The sequence below is a fragment of the Erinaceus europaeus genome, chromosome 1 (assembly GCF_950295315.1).
Source record: "Erinaceus europaeus chromosome 1, mEriEur2.1, whole genome shotgun sequence".
In the NCBI taxonomy this organism is placed as follows: Eukaryota; Metazoa; Chordata; class Mammalia; order Eulipotyphla; family Erinaceidae; genus Erinaceus; species Erinaceus europaeus.
In genome coordinates this window covers 82922989-82940764 of record NC_080162.1, presented here as the reverse complement: position 1 = coordinate 82940764, position 17776 = coordinate 82922989, and positions in this window count along the sequence as shown.

Genomic DNA, 17776 nt, shown 5'->3' with positions numbered 1-17776 from the left:
CTGCAGAGGAGTCACTTCACAGGCTGTGAAGCAGGTCTGCAGGTGTCTGTCTTTCTCTCCCCCTCTGTCTTCCCTTCCTCTCTCCATTTCTGTCTGTCCTGTCTAGAAATGACAACATCAATAACAACAACAATAAAAAACAAGGACAACAAAATGGAAAATAGATAAATAAATAAATAGAATACTTGCATGCAGACACGGTCTAGAGTTAACATGAAAAAGGAAAACAGTATTTTTCGTGTTATGTAATGCTGTTACACAGTAAATTTTTAAAAAATCTTTCAAATTAAAACATAAAATAATTCAACCAAAGCTGAAATAATTTTCAGGCAGCCACCATACATTTTGCATACCTCTAAATACCTGAGAAAGGTTCCTAAGCTTTGCTCCTTCAGGTGGTTGTCCCCAAACACTATCATGTGAGGGTTTTGATGGATAGACCTGCCAACGCCTATGTTCAGCAGGGAAGCAATTAGAGAAGCCAGACCTTCCACCTTCTGCACCCCATAGTGACCTTGGGTCCATATTCCCAGAGTGTTAAAGAACAGGAAAGCTGTCAGGGGAGGGGATGGGATACAGAGTTCTGGTGGTGGGAATTGTGTGGAGTTGTACCCCTCTTATCCTATGGTTTTGTCAGTGTTTCTTTTTTATAAATAAAAATATTTTTTTTAAAAAAGAATACAGTGTGTTCAGTGGATGGGAGAAGGGTTATGCAAAAAAAAAAAGAAAAAGAAAAGAAAAATTAGAGAAGGAAAGTATATCTGAATTTCCCATCAGGGCTTTTTCACAAACATAGAATCCCAGTGAGCAAGCCACTGAAAATTCTAGGTACAGTCTCTGAATTTGAGAAAAATGCTTCCAAGGGCCTCAAAGCTGTGGATTTTGCATTCACCCTGCAAAACACCAGTCATAAAAGTCGAGTCAGGAATGTGTAGCCCATCCTTCTGCTACCTCTTGGAGCACCACCAAAAGGAAGAAGGACCTGGGGTTCTGGTGTGACCTTGTTCTTGTGTCTGGACCTGGAATAAGTAGGGATCTGGCAGTGGTGCTCCTGGTTGAGCACATACATTCCCATGCATAGGGACCTGGGTTCAAATCCCCACTCCTCACCTGCAGGGAGCCATGCTTCAAGAGCAGTGAAGCAGGTCTGTAGGTGTCTATCTTTATCTTTCCCTCTCCTCTCCATTTCTCTCTGTCCTATCAAATAAAATAAAGAGAGAAAAAAGGAAAACATAGCCTCTGAGAGTGGTGGATTCCTTGTGCTGAAACCAAGCCCCAGGGATAATTTTGGTGACAATTTAAAAAATGAAGGAGAGGAGGAGAGAGAGAGAGTGGAGGAGGAGGAGGAGGAGAAGAAGAAATAGAAATTCTAAGAGCAGAGAGAGAGAGAGAGAGAGAGAGAGACCACCACTCCTATACACTAAGGGCTTCAATCTGAGTGAGTGAGAATAAGTTCAAGGGGCTACAATAGAGAAATTATAATCTGATTTTTAGTATACAATCTTGAAATTCAGAAGCTTTTGAAAATTTACTTTGTTAAGGGATGGGTCATGGTGCAATTGGTTGAGTAGCCATGTTACCAAGCACAGGGATATAGGTTCAAACCCTGGGTTCCCCACTTGTGGGGGATGAGGGGAAAGAGTCATGAGCATTGAAACAGTGCTGCAGGTGTTTTTCTCCCTCTTCCATCTCAGTTTCTGTCTCTATCCAATAAATAGAGTCTTTTAATTCACTTAATTCTTTTAAGAAAATAAACCTAACAGACTGTACCTATTATTACTTATTCTTATTACCTCACACACTCTAACCCTTATTACCTGCCAGATTTTAATATTTGGTTGTATTTATCAATAACTTTGTATAGTAAGCTATTCCCTTTACCTGGAGCTATTTAATGCCATTTAGTTTCTCATAAAGTTCCTATTTCCTGTCTGAAAGGTGTGTGGTGTTACCCCCAATTACATATGGCAAAGTCTTGTTTTTGAGGTTCCATAGAAAGCTACAGAACTGGGATTCAAACTGCAATTGCCAAAATCACTGTATATTCCATAACTTCCAAAATTGTCTCCATCATTGCTAAGTCCATTGTAGCTATCCCCAGAATTGAAAGATCTAGCTCAATTAAAAGTCACCTTTGTTCAACATCTCCATATAATAAAAGGTCATGGATAATTCTGGTGGCAATTTAAAAAGAGAAGGAGGAGAAGAAGGAGGAGGAAGAAGAGGGGAGAGGGGAAGGGGAAGGGGAGGGGAAGGAGAAGGAGGAAAGGGAGGAGAACTCTTTAATTGTCACTAATGATTTACATACTAGTTTTCCCTTCTGGGGTGGTAGTCTAAGTTTTAAGTCCAATGGTCACTGCATGAATGAATTTGGAAGTTTCTTAGCTGTGTTATAGATGTCAATAGGTATATTCCTAAGAATCTATTTCAAAAGCACTTCTGTTACCTTTGCCACTTTATAAAGCCCTGCCCCAGTATATAGGGTACTTTTTCATCTGCCCATCATGAGTGAATCTCAGTATTCATATAGCAATCAGGAATCAGGGTTTCTCTACCCTCTCAGCAAAATGGTGAGTCCATAGCTTCAAAATATTCTATTATTCTGTAAGGGAAACAAATGCCAGTTGCAAATATTGTTTCATTTATTTCATGAAATACGTATTTTCAAATGCAGGAGGATGACCACACACTTAATTATCTAATATAAGAACAGACCTGCAGGCAGGTAGAAGTCTTTCTGAATGTGATGCAAGGCACAGCAGAGAACGTACAAAGAGCATTTTGCTACCATCCCAACACAGACACATACCTAAGAGCCTGCTGTTAACTCACCAACCCAAAAGTTTCAGTAGACTGCAAGTGTTCAGAGAAAGGCCTTGGGCATGGCCCTTGGGAGAGCTGGTAAATGGTGAATAACTGACTCTCTTGTGGAGGCATGGGGAAGGTATGCCACAATGTAAATCTTTTGCCAGAATCTGTAGCATAAGTATTTACATCCTGGCTGTTTTCATGCTACTGGTGTGACATTGACTATTGTGTATAATTCCTGAAAAATTAAACACCCAGCTCCTATGAACTAGTACATGTTTTCTCCAGCACTGGGTGCTGCTACTCCTCTCATGGCAACTGTTTTAGACAAAAGATATTGAGGAGAAAAGGGGATTCTTCTAGTATGATTCCAGAAATGATCTATCAAGAAATCAGATAGGCACTACAAAGCCTTTTGTAACACCTAAGAGTCACTGGTCCAAATATGTTCTGTGGCAATAAAATACAATATCTAGAGGGCCAGATAGTGGCTCACCTGGTAAAAAACATGTTACTATGTGTGGTGACCTGGGATGAAGCCCCTGGTAACCAACCACCTGCAGAGGTAGGGGAATGCTTAGGGATGCTGTAGGTGTCTTTCCTTTTCTGTTTCTCCCTATTTCTCTTTGTCTTTTAACTGCTATGAAAAATGGTCACCAGGATTTCACCGTTTTCAACCCATCTTGGATGCAACTTGAAGAAATCATGTTAAATGAAATAGGTCAGAAACAGAAGGAGGAATCTGGGATGATCTCACTCTGAGGCAGAAGTTGTAAAACAAGATCAGAAGAGAAAACACAAGTAGAACCTGAACTGGAGTTGGTGTATTGCACCAAAGTAAGGACTCTGGGGTGGGTGGTGGGGGAGAGTACAGGTCCTGGAAAAGGATGACAGAGGATCTGGTGGGGGGTTTGTATTGTTATGTGGAAAACTGAGAAATTCTATGCATGTACCAACTATTGTATTCACTGTCGAATGTAAAACATTAATCCCCTAATAAATAAATTTAAAAAATAGTCACCAGGAAAGCGGAGTCATACACTGACCTCCAACAAATATATATATATGTGTGTGTGTGTGTGTGTGTGTGTGTGTTTGTGTATGTGTGTGTGTGTTTGTGCATGTGTGTGTGTGTATTATATGTGTGTATGTGAATGACAAAATAAAATAATTCTTTTATAAAAAGAATAGAGGAACTAATTTAGATAAAGGTTGTGGAGATTCGTAACTTTTGTTTTCAGAATACATATGTCTACGCATCTACAGGAATACACATTAATCTACATTACTCTGTCTCCATGGTAAAAATGATATTTTAGTAGCATTTTTGGATTGGCGTATAACTCCTGCTTACTATCTTATGATTCTGATGACAGATCAGTCTGCCTCACAGGGAGCAGCAAAAGAAGAACAAGCCCCAAAGAGAGAAAAAGCACTTATTAGTCAGCAATGTTAGATGGTGATATAACTATGCATCTACCCACTCCAACTGGGTTCTTAGGTGAAGGGAAAATATGAGCAGTGATTGAATAAGGTTCACTTGTGAACTTGTGAGGGGCGTCCCTTCACCCACCTTTTCTAATGTTGCAGTCATAAGGTTTACTTCATGAGAAATGACAGGGGAGCTGCAACTCTAAATGGGAAATATTCTTCTTGTTCATTCCCCCTCCTCAGTATACCCTTTCATTTCCTGACCTAGGAAGCTGCCTTCCCTAAAGCTGTCCTTAAGGGTTCTTCATGCATTTCTCTGGGGACTGAGTCCTAGGGCCAGATTTTCAATAGCCCATGCTGACATGTAAGTCTGTATACAAGGCAGTTCTCCCAGGGGAGGCTGGAAAAGGAACTTGGAAGCCAGGTCCAGTGAGATTTCAGGCAATGTCCCTACAGTCTGGTCCCTCAAAGTTATAGGAGAGCATAAGTACCCAGTGCTACAGGCTCACTTTGGGGTGAGGAAGAGGTGTGAGAAACAGACAGCAGTCCATCCACCAAGAAATTGCTACAGGAGCTGGGTATGCAGGGAGCAAGCAATCTGAGAAGTGATGTACAAATTACAGGAAGAAGGAAGAAGAAAACAAGGGAGAGCAGGTGGTGGCACACCTGGCTAAGCGCACACACTAAGTGCACAAGGACCCGGGTTCAAGCCTCTAGTCCCCACCTGCTGGGGGAAAGCTTCACAAGTGTTGGTGGTGTCTCTCTCCCTCTCTATCACCCCTCTCATCTCAATTTCTCTCTATCTTTACCTAATAATACAAATAAATAACAATTTAAAAAAGAAGAAAACAAGGAAGAAAGGATGAAAGTGAAGGAGGATAGGGAGGCAAAGTATGAAAATGAGTGGGAGAGAGAAGGGAGGAAAGAGGAAATGTAAAAAGGAGGGAAAGAGCGAGATGGATGAAAGAAAAAAGAATAAAGGAAAGGAGAAGAAGAAAATGAAAATGAAAATACCTATTTTTCTGTTACCCTGCTGTTGGAATAGTTTTAACTATAATGCTCAGGGCTCACTATGAAGCCATACACAGTACAGGCTGCAGCAAAACAATTGTAGAAAAACTTGGCCCTGCCCAGTGCCTCCCTCCCCTTTGCCCTTTCCCCTGGACATTGAAGTACAAACTCCAAACCACCTCTGCCTGGCATGAGACTCTAGAGAAATGAAGGGACAGAGAAAATCTAGTACAAGAAAGAATCCAAATTCCATGGGAAAGAAGAGGAGTTTGTTTCTTAAAACTAGGGATTTTACCTCTAAATTGAGAGGGTTAATTACATAGCTACCTAGAGCCAGACTTTTAGATATGACCTTGGATTTTTTTTTCTTTCCAGAGCTTTACTTGGATCTAGTTTAGGGTGGTGGTTGGGATTGAACCTGGGCTCTTGGGTGGCTCAGGCCTAAGTGTTGCTCTACAGATGGTATCATTTCTCTTCCCAAGTCCAGACTTATTTTCCACTCTTACCATTTAACTCTGTGTGTGTGTCAATATCCTTATCTGTGAAATGGGGATGATAATGATATCATTCTTGCAGGCTTATTTTAGGATAAAATGAGTTATATTCTGTGAAGCACTTAGATCCAACTGAGCACATAAATTTCTGTGCAAATGTTTGTTAAATAAAATCTAATCTTTGCAAGCTACTAGATCTTATCTTTGAGGTCAGGCACGCTGGAATGAAATGTTTTATAAACACTTAAATGGTAAAAGAAAGTAATAAAATACTCCAAAGCTATTGATATCTTCAAAGGAAAAAATACTCAAAGTAAAAAAAAGAAAAAAAGCTAAAATTGCATAGTAAAACTTAATGGGGTGGAGTAGTGATATCATTTTCAAGCTTACTAAGAAAGCAAATGTGGTCTAAAATAGTCAGCAATGGTTTTTGAATTCAAGGAGGTATGCATGTTCCATGCTACTCTGTTTCCAGCACTAGACTAGCTAGAGAGTGTTGCTTTTAGAGACATATATAGACAAATCTATCCCAATAACTTTACCCTGAGCTGTCAGCCACTGCTGAAAAATGCCTGATGATGGTAAAGACACTTAAAACTCTACCACTGTGAGACAAGCAACTGAAATAAATGAGAGGGCTTTTTTTGGGGGGGAGGGGGGCTGCATACACTGTTGTCTTTATAGGGAATTCCTTTCACTATGTTGAGTCCCCACTTTTATTTTTCTTTTTTGCTTTTGTCAATTTACTTGGTAGATAATGGTTTATAGCACAGTTGATGACACAAGGGTACAACATCTCATGCCCCCATGTCAAGTGTCATCAAAACATTCTCACCCCCAGCATAGGGCCTTTCCCACGATCATGTACCAGGCCCCTGAAGTCACTCCTCTTCCAGCCCATTTCCTGCCTTTCTTCCCCAGAATCCTTCACTCTGGTGCAATACAATAAGTGCAGTCCATGTTTTGCATTGCGTTTTCCTGTTCTGTTTTTGTCGCTTAAATTCCACCTATGAGTGAGATCATCTAGTACTCATCTTTCTCTTATGGGCCTATGATGATTCCTTCTTATCCCAAAGTCTCTGACTGCCCTCACTGCCACGACGAACCTGCTATTCTTTCTTCAACCCTTTGTTTACTCTCTTCAACCAAGTTGCTGCAATTTTTAACTAGAATTTTTTATAACTATAGGTATTTTAAGGAATGTTTTTTTTCTTGTTTTAAAGACTTATTCAGTTATCTGTAAGAGATAAAGCAAAAGAAGCAGGACTCCACTCCAATATAGGTGATGCTGGGGTTAGGGAGCGTGGCAGGTTGGTGCATTGTCAATCCCAGGGCTTCATGTACTCAAGTTATAAACTCTACCCTCTGAGCAATTTCCCTGACTGTTTTGTAATTTTGCTGTTGTCTGTCTTGCCTCACTGAAATATATCCTCTGAGCTGTCAAAAGAGCTCACTTGGATAGCTTGCTGCTTTGCCACGTGTACAGTACAAGTTTTGGCCTGACCCCTGCCACATGGAAGGAATCGTGGTGCTATGGTCTCTTTCATTCTCTCTCTGCCTTTCTGTCTCTGTCAAAACTCAAAACAATATAAAGGTATGTATTCCATGAAGGTCAGTAGCATGTCTTGGGCCAGATAGCATTATCCCTAGTTGCATCCAAGTACCCTCTGTAGGGTCTGACATGTGGTACCGACACAATAAGTACTTATTGAAAAGAATGGATAGTTGAATGATTGAGTAAACAAAAGGGTAAAATTGAACTGATAATTCAAAAAGAGTCATAGGAAACATGGATCTGAGTTCAACTCCTAATTCCCCTCACTCAGTTTATTGACTGGGGCAACCTAGTTAATAAATCTTTGCATTTTCAGTTACTCCATGTTAAAGTGCATGAAACAGCCCTGGTTGCCTGATGTGCATGCAAGAAGTACTGATGTTGTGTCATTGTTCCTTGTAATAGCATCGGTATCAATGGCTCTAGCTCTGTGTCTCAATTGTCTCTTTCAGTAAACAGAAAAAAAATTGTTCTCTGGTCTTACCTGAATCTTATGGACTGCCCAAAAGTAAGTAAATGACAATACCTCATATTAACAAGGGCAAAAATAACACAATTCTTACCTGAATCTTAAGGACTGCCCTTAAGTAAGTAAATGACAATAACTCATATTAACAAGGGCAAAAATAACACAATTCTGGCCTATAAGAAATGCTGCTAAAACTCTCCCCAAACGTCTCACACAGTTGGAGACTGTATGTCTGAATGCCAGGAGGGCATGTGGTGAAGCCAGACCCCTGCTTATTATAGCAAACAGGCAGCTTTGACTGTGGCAAAGGAGGAGTGGGGACCAGCCCACATAACATATGGACCTGCAGTGGAGCATATGGATCTGGTCCTAGAGAAGGGGTTCCCCCATATGCTCCCCGAGCTGGGCCCACCTTGCCCACTCCCAGTCTCCCCACACTTTTGGCTGGTTCATAAATCAGCCGCTTCCCACCCTCCCAAAGCATCAGCGGATCCATGTGTGATTAATGCACACATTTGCCTGAAGCCTGAAGAGAACCCCAGGTACAGGTGGAGAGGAAGAAAAAAAGACTTAATTGGAGTAAGGGAGGAGGGAAGAGGAGGTCATCTCTCATTGCCATTGAGCCAGTACTGTCTTTAGAAGTTCTGGCTTTGTAAGAATGTGTTTTCTTGGAAATCTTTCTTCCAGTCTTCTCCCTAACAATCCCACTGTAGACTAGGCTATTACCTAGGAAGAATCAGAAAGGTGACTGCTGCATTCAATCCTGCTCCCTCCCACCACCCCCATGATTGTCCTGGGCCTCTTCATCTGAACTTAAACATGTATTCAGATCCTGAAAGGAACCAACAGACTGAGGTCTCTGGAGACAGGAAGACTAGATATGCCAGGGAGTACATCCACTCAACTGTGTTTGAGAGCAATATCTTCCAACTGTGCTCAACAGAGGGCAAAGGGCTGTCTGCAGTTAGCACAGGAAGGGAGGTTTCTAGGGCCCCGTCACTGATTCAGTCAGAACAATGCTGCTTCAGCTTTGCTTTACATGGTAGGTTTTGATAATCCAATGAAATGGGATTTAGTTATGATTTTGTGAAAAATCACAGCTGGAAATAGGTGAGACTCACTAGGGTTTAAAATGCCACAGATCTGGTGAAAAGATTTCCTTCAAATCCATATCTCAAAGAAAAATCACTGCCTACAGCTGTCTTTTCTAGGGCAATATTGTAAATGTCAGTAGAGACTCTAGACCACTCTTCCACTTGATGGTAGAGTGACATGGAGCACTAAGCCTCAATTTTATAATCTTTGAAATAGAGCTAATAACTGATACCTAGTTTAGAGGGAGGCTGAGAAAATTGAATGACATTATTCCATAAACTGTGTCTTACTTGGAACAAAATAAATGACTAATACACTTAACCATTATATTTATACTAATTCTGTGTTCCACTGTGTCAGATAAAATATCTACATGGTCTTTAGTCATCACACCTCAATTTCATCAGGGTCTGTTGCAAATTAACAGGTTAGAAAGACTGAACAGCAGTTCCAGAACATCTACTTATATTAAAGAAAATTATGGCTATTCTGGGCAACTTAGTTTGATAACCATTCACCTAGTTACTCCATTGAATTCATATCTTCCTGTGACAACACTAGGAAACTTTATCTTATTAGGCTTTCTGTCTTTTTATTTCTCGCATTTATTCTCTTTTGTGCATTAATCTCCCTACCTGTTGAACCACCAATTCAATGAAATAAATACTATCCAATGTATCTGCAAGGGTCAGAACTACCTTCCTAAAATGAGGGTGTTAACACCACTTTAGGTTCCTGATTATTAAACAGTTTGTTCTGCTTTATATCTTAATGCTTTTCAGCCAACAAGTTGCAGATGCTACCATGATGCCAACCTGACTTCCCTGGGCAGACAACCTCACCTATGTGTCCTAGAACCCTACCTCCTCAGAGCCCTACCCCACTAGGGAAAGATAGAGACAGACTGGGAGTATGGATCAACCTACCAATGCCTCTGTCCAGTGGAGAAGCAATTACAGCAGCCAATGCTCCCACCTTCAGCATCCCATAATGAGCCTGGGTCCATACTCCCAGAGGGATAAAGAATAGGCGCACTTCCAATGGAGGGGAGGAGATATGAAACTCTGGTGGTAGAAATTGTATGGAATTGTACCCCTTTCATCCCACGATCTTGTCAATCATTATTAAATCACGAATAAAATAAAATTTTAAAAAAGATTTTTATGTGGTCCGGGAGGTGGCGCAATGGATAAAGCATTTGACTCTCAAGGATGAGGTTTTGAGTTCGATCCCAGGCAGCACATGTACCAGAGTGATGTCTGGTTCTCTCTCCTATCTTTGTCATCAATAAATAAATAAAATCTTGAAAAATATTATTATAAAATGACACAAGTTATCTAACAACAGATATACTACCTATAAATTTTTCTTTCCATATCTTTTAGAGCAGGAGTGGGGAATGTCCACTCCGGTTCACAAGCAGACCACAGAATCATTTGGCCTGGGCCTGACAAGGAAACCATAGATGAGATTCAAAATTCTATAATCTAGGATTTTCTTCATGGCAATTTCTTTTCTTTCTTTTTTCTGTATTTTTTTTTTGTCTCCAGGATTATTGCTGGGGCTCAGTAACTGCACTACAGATCTACTGCTCCTGGAAACTATTTTTTCCCTTTTGTTGCCCTTGTTTATTGTTGTTGTTAATACTGTTGTTGTTGTTATTGTTGTTGTTGTTGTTGTTGGATAGGACAGAGAGAAATGGAGAAAGGAAGGGAAGGCAGAGAAGGGGAGAGAAAGATAGACACCTGCAGACCTGCTTCACTGATGTGACCCCCTGCCCCCACCCCACGCAGGTGGGGAGCCAGGAGCTCGAACTAGGATCCTTACCATGGTCCGTGTGCTTTGTGTCATGTGCGATTAGCCTGCTGTGCTTCTGCCAGGCCCCCTCTTCATGGCAATATTAAGTGTTCATGTTTAAGTTCATCATTTTGTATGGTTCATGAATGGTATTATAAATATCCCTTGGGAAAGAAAAAAAAAAAAAGATTCCCCACTCCTGATATGTGGGCCAGAAGACAGCTGGCCTGAGAAAATGCCCATGTTACCAAATTCAAGGTCCTGGGTTTGAACTCTAGAACAACATGGGAACATTATAGACTACATCAGGGGGCCTCTATGTATGAAAACATAGTGCTGGTGTGTCTCTTACTCTCTGTATCTCCTTCTGTCATCACTCTCTTTCCCTGTCCCTTTCTCTAAAATAATGAAGAAACTGACCCTGGGAGGCCACCCAGTGGTGGTATAGCACATGTACAAGGCTGTAGGTTCATTGCCAGGAGCTGCCAAAGAAACATAATGTATTTTTATGAGAGAGAGAGAGAGAAAAATGGATGAAGGGGCCAGGTGGCGGTGAGCCCAGTTAAGTGCACAATAGTACCAAGCACAAAGACCTATGCAAAGGCCTGCAGCAGTAGTGAAACAGGTCTAGAGATGTCTATCTTTCTCTGTCTGTCAGTACGCCTCTTCTCCTCAATTTCTCTCTGTTTCTATTCAATAAAATGGAAAAAAATGGCCACCAGGAGTAGTGGTGCCCACATCACACCCCAGTGATAACCCTGGAGAAAAGAGATTGAGAGAGAGAGAGATCTGACAAAGTGTCTTCACCTCACGATGGAACGAAAACAACAACCTCACACTACTAGAGCTTGGAAGCAAGGAAGGGAAGAATTTCTAACTGTGTTTACAAACTGACACATGAGACATATGAGGCGCTTGGTGAAACTTCATAAGTATCAGTGTAATCTGCTCATGAAAACCCATGTCTGGATAAAAAGTGTTTCCTGTGCATTAATTGAAAGATTCCACCAACTACCAATATCTACATTTATATTCTACTTCTCTGACTCTATCTTCCACTCCACATAATTTCTTTCTTGTCTTCAGCAATGGCTGTTTCTGACTGAACCATACTCTTGTTAAGAGATCAGTCATTTCTGACAAACATGACCCCCAGGATCCTTCCATGAACCCACCACCCACCCCCGCCCCGGTCCCATGAGGTCCTACGTTGATATCCAGAAGACTAGAGCTTACAAAATGAGAGCTAATGTCTCTTCATTCTCCATCTATAGTTAACTTGTATGGGGGGAGTCCCACAGCAACTTTGTCAGGCCCTTTTTGTCTTTTGGAATTTTTTTCTTTTAACATTCTTTTTAAAATTTATTTTTTGATTCAATAATGATAGACAAGAGCATAGAATAAGAGAGGTACAATTCCACACTATTCCCACCACCAGAGTAAGCATTCCACCCCCTCCATTGGAAGATTTTCTCTTCTTTATCCCTCTGGGAGCATGGACCCAGGATCATTATAGAATGCAGAAGGTGGATTATCTGTCCAGGGAATTTTCTAGTAAAACATTTTTGCAACTGATACTCATTCCAGGTTCCAAACACTAAGGTTGCAGAAAGATTAGCCCAGAGACAAATCTCAGACAATAATGCTAGGATGGACTCTCAAATATTTCTTCTACTCATAAAGCCTAAATGTTTTAGGGAGCTTATCTTGGTGAACCTGATATCTTATCTCTCTAGGATGAGTTAATCGCCAGGAAGTTCCTCAGAATCTCAAGATTTGAGCTGCTGTTTCTGTTCTGTAAAAATGTAACACTTAAGAATTTCACAGCAGTTCAGAATGTAGGGTAGTGGGGAAGTTAAGGAGGGTTTGGGGATTCAGTGTCCTATGTGCTGGAGTAAAGGAGAGGATGATATGATGGACGGTGATGTGTACTAACTCCTGTCTTGGGGAGATGTAGAGCTGTACCCATAGGAAAATAACAATCCTCTAAATCAACACTCCTTCAATAGAGTATTGATTTTTTTTTTTTTATATAGAAAAGCAAATGGTATCTATGCAGTCAGAGAGTCAGCTCAGCAGTGTCACAATTCTGTATGGAGGTGGTCCCAGGTCTGATTCCTCACATTACATGTGCCAGAGCTAAGCTTTGATCTAGCTCATGAAAATAAACACACTCAAAGCCTGCAAGATAGCTCACCTGAGAGTGGGCTGGCTTTGTCAAGTGCACACCCCAAGTTCCACCTTGGCCCTCTGAACTTCAGTGCTGTGATATCTTTCCCTCTCTCTCCCTCTCTGTCTCCTTCTTTCTATAAGAGAAAAAGTCAGTTCAGAGCAAGTGGTGAGACCTCCACAATGGCAAAAAGAATAATCAAATATAAATACGTTTTTTTAAAAAATGAGGGAAAGGACAGTGGTGTAGCCAGGTATGCACACATATCACCACGTGAAAGAATCCACCCTGCATTGAGCCCCTCCTCTGCACCTCTCTTTCTCTCCCTTTCTCAACTTCTCTTTGTTCTGTCAAATAAAATATAAAGAAAAAAAATTGGGAAAATGGTCCTCAGAAGCAGTGGATTTGTAGTGCTGGCAATGAGCCCTAGCAATAAACCTGGTGGGAATTTTAAAAATAAATTAATAAAACAATGTGGACTGGTTATATATATCCAATTCCTGTGTTACTGAGTAAGCTGTGAGTGCCTCAAAGCCTTAGTTTCTTTATCTGTGCAATGGAAATAATAAGGAAAGCACGGATCTCCTCGGAACATGATTATGGGTCTTTTACATAACACTGCAAATGCTTACAAGAGTGCAGTGGGACAATAAATACTCACCTTGATTTGGAATATTTTCATTACTCTTAATCCTAAGACTAAGCACTGTGTAGCCTCCTGCATGGAGAGAATAAGGCTTTGCCACATATGGTGAAACAACTGTTAGTGTTTTTTCTATCTTTGTCTGCAGCCCTTGTGCCTGACTCCACAGCCAGAAGGCAGGCTTTTATCATAGTTCTTTTTTATCATAGCAGGCTTTTTAATAGTTCTGCTCTGATTTTTGGGGGGTCCAGGCAGAGAATCTATTTTCTTAGGTCCTTCGGCTGAAAGCTTATTGTGTAGGGGAGTGACTGTCCCTGGTCCCTCTAAATGCTTGAGTTTTTGTCTGAATATTTGCCAGTCTGTGAGGAGAGTGTTGGTAACAATGAAGATTTAAAAAAAAAATGAGTGTGGGGAGATGTGTGGATGTTTTTCAAAGTCTGTGTAAGTGAACTCCTGATTCAGGATATGTCTGTGCTGGGGGCAAAGGCTGTCTTGTGCAAGTCTTGTTAGGAGAGTGACTGGTTGAAAGCCAGACCCAGATTATCACAAATGGATGCAAAGGGAGGCTGAAAATCAGGCCTCCTGCCCACTCAGCAGTTCTTGGCGCTGGCCCCATCTCCACCATCTAATGCTGTTCCTGCATTAGATGCTGCAAACACAATTGACTTCTATTACTTATAAAGCCAACCACTTTACTTCATTTAAACATTTAGGATGGACTTCAGAATTTTCTGAGAGCCTGGACAGCATAACCAGCCACAAGCCATCCATTGCTCCAACCACCACTCAAATGGCATAACAAGAGAATATTCCCTCATTTTACATTCAGCATTCAGTATCCATTAGAGATGGTTTTAAGGCTTGTTATTTCTGCATTTGAAAGGTCTAATTGGGGTATACACATTCCAAAACATTTTGTTCTTGTCATTTATCTCTTGGATCCATATTCAAAAAGCCATCTCCATACTAGGCCTGGGCATACAAAGGTAGATCGTATATCAAAGAAGCCTTCAGGATGCTCACAGTGCATCATGGGAAATAGAGAGCAGAGAAATTGAACCAATATAATACTACTAGTGCTTTGGTGATTACAAAAAAGGGGGCAGGGGGGTCACACAGTGGCACACCTGATTAAGAGCTCACATTACAGTGTGCGGGGACCCATGTTCAAGATCCTGGTCCCCACCTGTGTGTGTGTGTGTGGGGGGGGTACTTCACAAGTCATGAAACATGGCTGCAGGTGTCTCTCTGTCTCTCTTCCATTCTGTCTCCCTTCCCCTCTCAATTTCTCTCTATTTCAGCCCAATAATAACTAAATAAACAAATATCTTTTAAAGAATCTTTCTCTAAAAACAAAAAAAAAATCATAGTACTGAATTCAGTAAGGAAGGCACGGGAGATTAGAGGAAGACTTCAAAATTGAGGAAATGTTCAAAGTAAGCCCTGTGACAATTAGTTTTGGGATTTTTGTTTAGTTTTACTTTGTTTTGCTTTTTTAATCAAATAATGGGATGGAGCAGAAGTGGAAGAGTTGAGTGCAGATCGATCTTCAATTAAATGACTTGACTACTTGCTACCTTGGGATAGTTCCTCTGTCTTTCAGAGTCAAAGATGCTTCCTTGACAAAATTGTACTGAGTTTCCTCGAATTATGGTGAAAACCAACTACTTACACAAGGAAATCAAAAAGAGGAAGGTGACCCATGATGGAAACTCATGACATAGTTGAGTGTGACTAGAGCTACCAAAAGGGCAAAAGGATCCAAAGTCCCTGTGGGGATGTGGGATGGTAGTTATCCTACAGACACAGCCTACTTTATTTTTATAGATATGATAACAATTTTATTTTATTAGTTATCTACTGCTCAATAATGATATTATTATAGCTTTCACAGCTTAAAACAACACACATTTATTGTGTCACAGCATCTGTAGGCTTGGAGTCAAGGCATGTGTTGGCCAGATCCTCTACCAAGTTACAAACTGGCAGGAAGAGGTGGACAACTGCAAAGCATGGCAGCCAGGAAACTTGATTTCTCCCTTGGCTGGTTGTTAACATCCTTCAGTAGAAACAGCCTGCTGCTGATGGTTTTAAGGAGCAATAAAGACAGTTTCAATTGCAAATAGATGTTATTAAAGGTGAGGTTAAAGTTGACCTGAAGGGAAAGCCTCAGGTAACAGATACAAATGCTCTCAAAATATCCAGCTTATTCTTGGTTATAAAAAGATTATTTTGGGGGATGTGGGAAATAGCATAATGGTTATGCAAAAAAAAAATCATGCCTGAGGCTCCAAAATCCTAGGTTTTACCCCCTACCTCCCCAACACACACCACAACCACAGCCACCACTATGAACCACAGTTGAGCAGTACTCCCGTAAAAAGAGAAAAAAAAAAAACCTGGGGTGGGGGTTCTTGGCCATAAGGTCCTATTCTCCATCATGAAGCAAGTATCTACTGTTTTAAGGTTGTGGCATAAATCCCATTGTTAATTTTTTTCTGAATTTCTTTCCTACAATGAAAGGATTGACTGACAGATTTGCATAAAAGCCATGAGTCAAAATGGCAGTCACCTTCTTCTCAAAGTTTCACCCTCCCTGCTTCTACATGCCAAGGCCTGCCTAGAGTCACAGTAACAAGTTGGCTTTAGAGAAAAGGCAAAGCCTTGTGTTGGGTTTTTTTTTCTTTTGTTGTTGTTGTTTTCCCTCACCTTGCAAAAACCCCAGGGAGAAAACCAAGGAAAGAAAACTATTTTCTCAATATTTCCCTATATGGTGTGTACTTCCTGAAAGGGAAATTTAAATTCTAAATTGGATACAATGGTCTTCCACCAGGGACTTCAATCATCCCCTCAGGGAAGTAGTCCCTGACTCATTCTCTATTCAGGTCCAGATGACCACTCCCTCGCCTGTAGAAACAAGTAACATTTACCTTCTCATTATACCTATAGTGTTGCAATTAAATTCCTGTCAATGCGTGTCTCCCCAATTAGACCAAGAATCCTTCTAAGCTTCAGATGTGTACTTATCCTTTTCTGTATTTCCATTTCTGGGCAGCTGGTAGATAGAAGGAAAGATTTATTGAATGGATACCAATGGGTCAAATCTTATTTCAGATTCTCCTAACTTGCAGATTTCACCACAGTAAACCGATGCCTTAACACCACCAGGGATATAAATGCATACACAAATAGTAGGTTTCTAATTACTCCACCTTCTGTTCTCTGCATGTGTGATAAGGATGTTGCTTGCTCAAAGACTCCACATGGATTGGTCAAGATCAGGTAGGCTAAGATTCAGCTTCTGACTCAAACTCAGAACTACAGGGTGGGGGACTAGAGACTGTTCACCCTTTATGCTGTAGGTGAAGGACTAATCATTGGATCTGAATCTGTATGGTTCACCTGAACTTGATTTAAGGTTATATGTGAATTTCTTTGAATCAGGGGGTATTTATATCTTTTCACAATGGCATGTAGGTTCCTTTGTGTCCTATAAATCAAATCCAATTCACACTGTGTTTGAGTAAATAAAGTTTTATTGGAAAACAACAATATTATTACTAAAATATTAGTAAACACATTATGATTATTATTCAATAGAGACAGAGATAAATTGAGGGAGAAAGGGGAGATAGAGAGAGAAGTGAAGCACTGCTATACTATTCATAAAGCTACCCCCCCCCCGCAGGTGAGGATGGGGGATTCAAACAGGGGTCTTTCTTGCCTATAATAATATATGTACTCACCTGGGTGCATAATAAACACTATCAAACTAAAATTAATTGTCAAGGAAAAATAAGGAGTTGAAGCAAGGCATTTATTATATTGCAAAAGGGTGTGCAACTGACAGAATGGTGGTTGTGTGCAATTCCCACACCCTCCTCCCTTCTTTCATCCTTAACACAGAACTTCCCCTTCCACCCTTAGGTTGGGCTTCAGGGCTCACAGTCTTCATGTTGTCTAAATGTAGAAAGGAAGAGAACCAAAGGGTCTTTATTGGGGATTAGCAAGCACTGCAAATAAGTATTATCTAAACCTAAAGATTGTGGAACTTGTGGGCACAGGCAGCTATAGCTATAGATACTAACATTTTATAACAATTTGTGTACTAAATAATTGTTTTATTCATGCTCCTTTGAAGCTTTGAAAAGAAGACCTAACCATCTCTTACAGGCGCATCACCCATCAGCCCCACCCATTTGTTTTTATGATTTCTGTAGCTGCTTCCATGCAAGAATGATTCAATAATTTCAACAAAGACTACATGGTCCACAAAACCTACAGATATTTTTCAGAAAACATT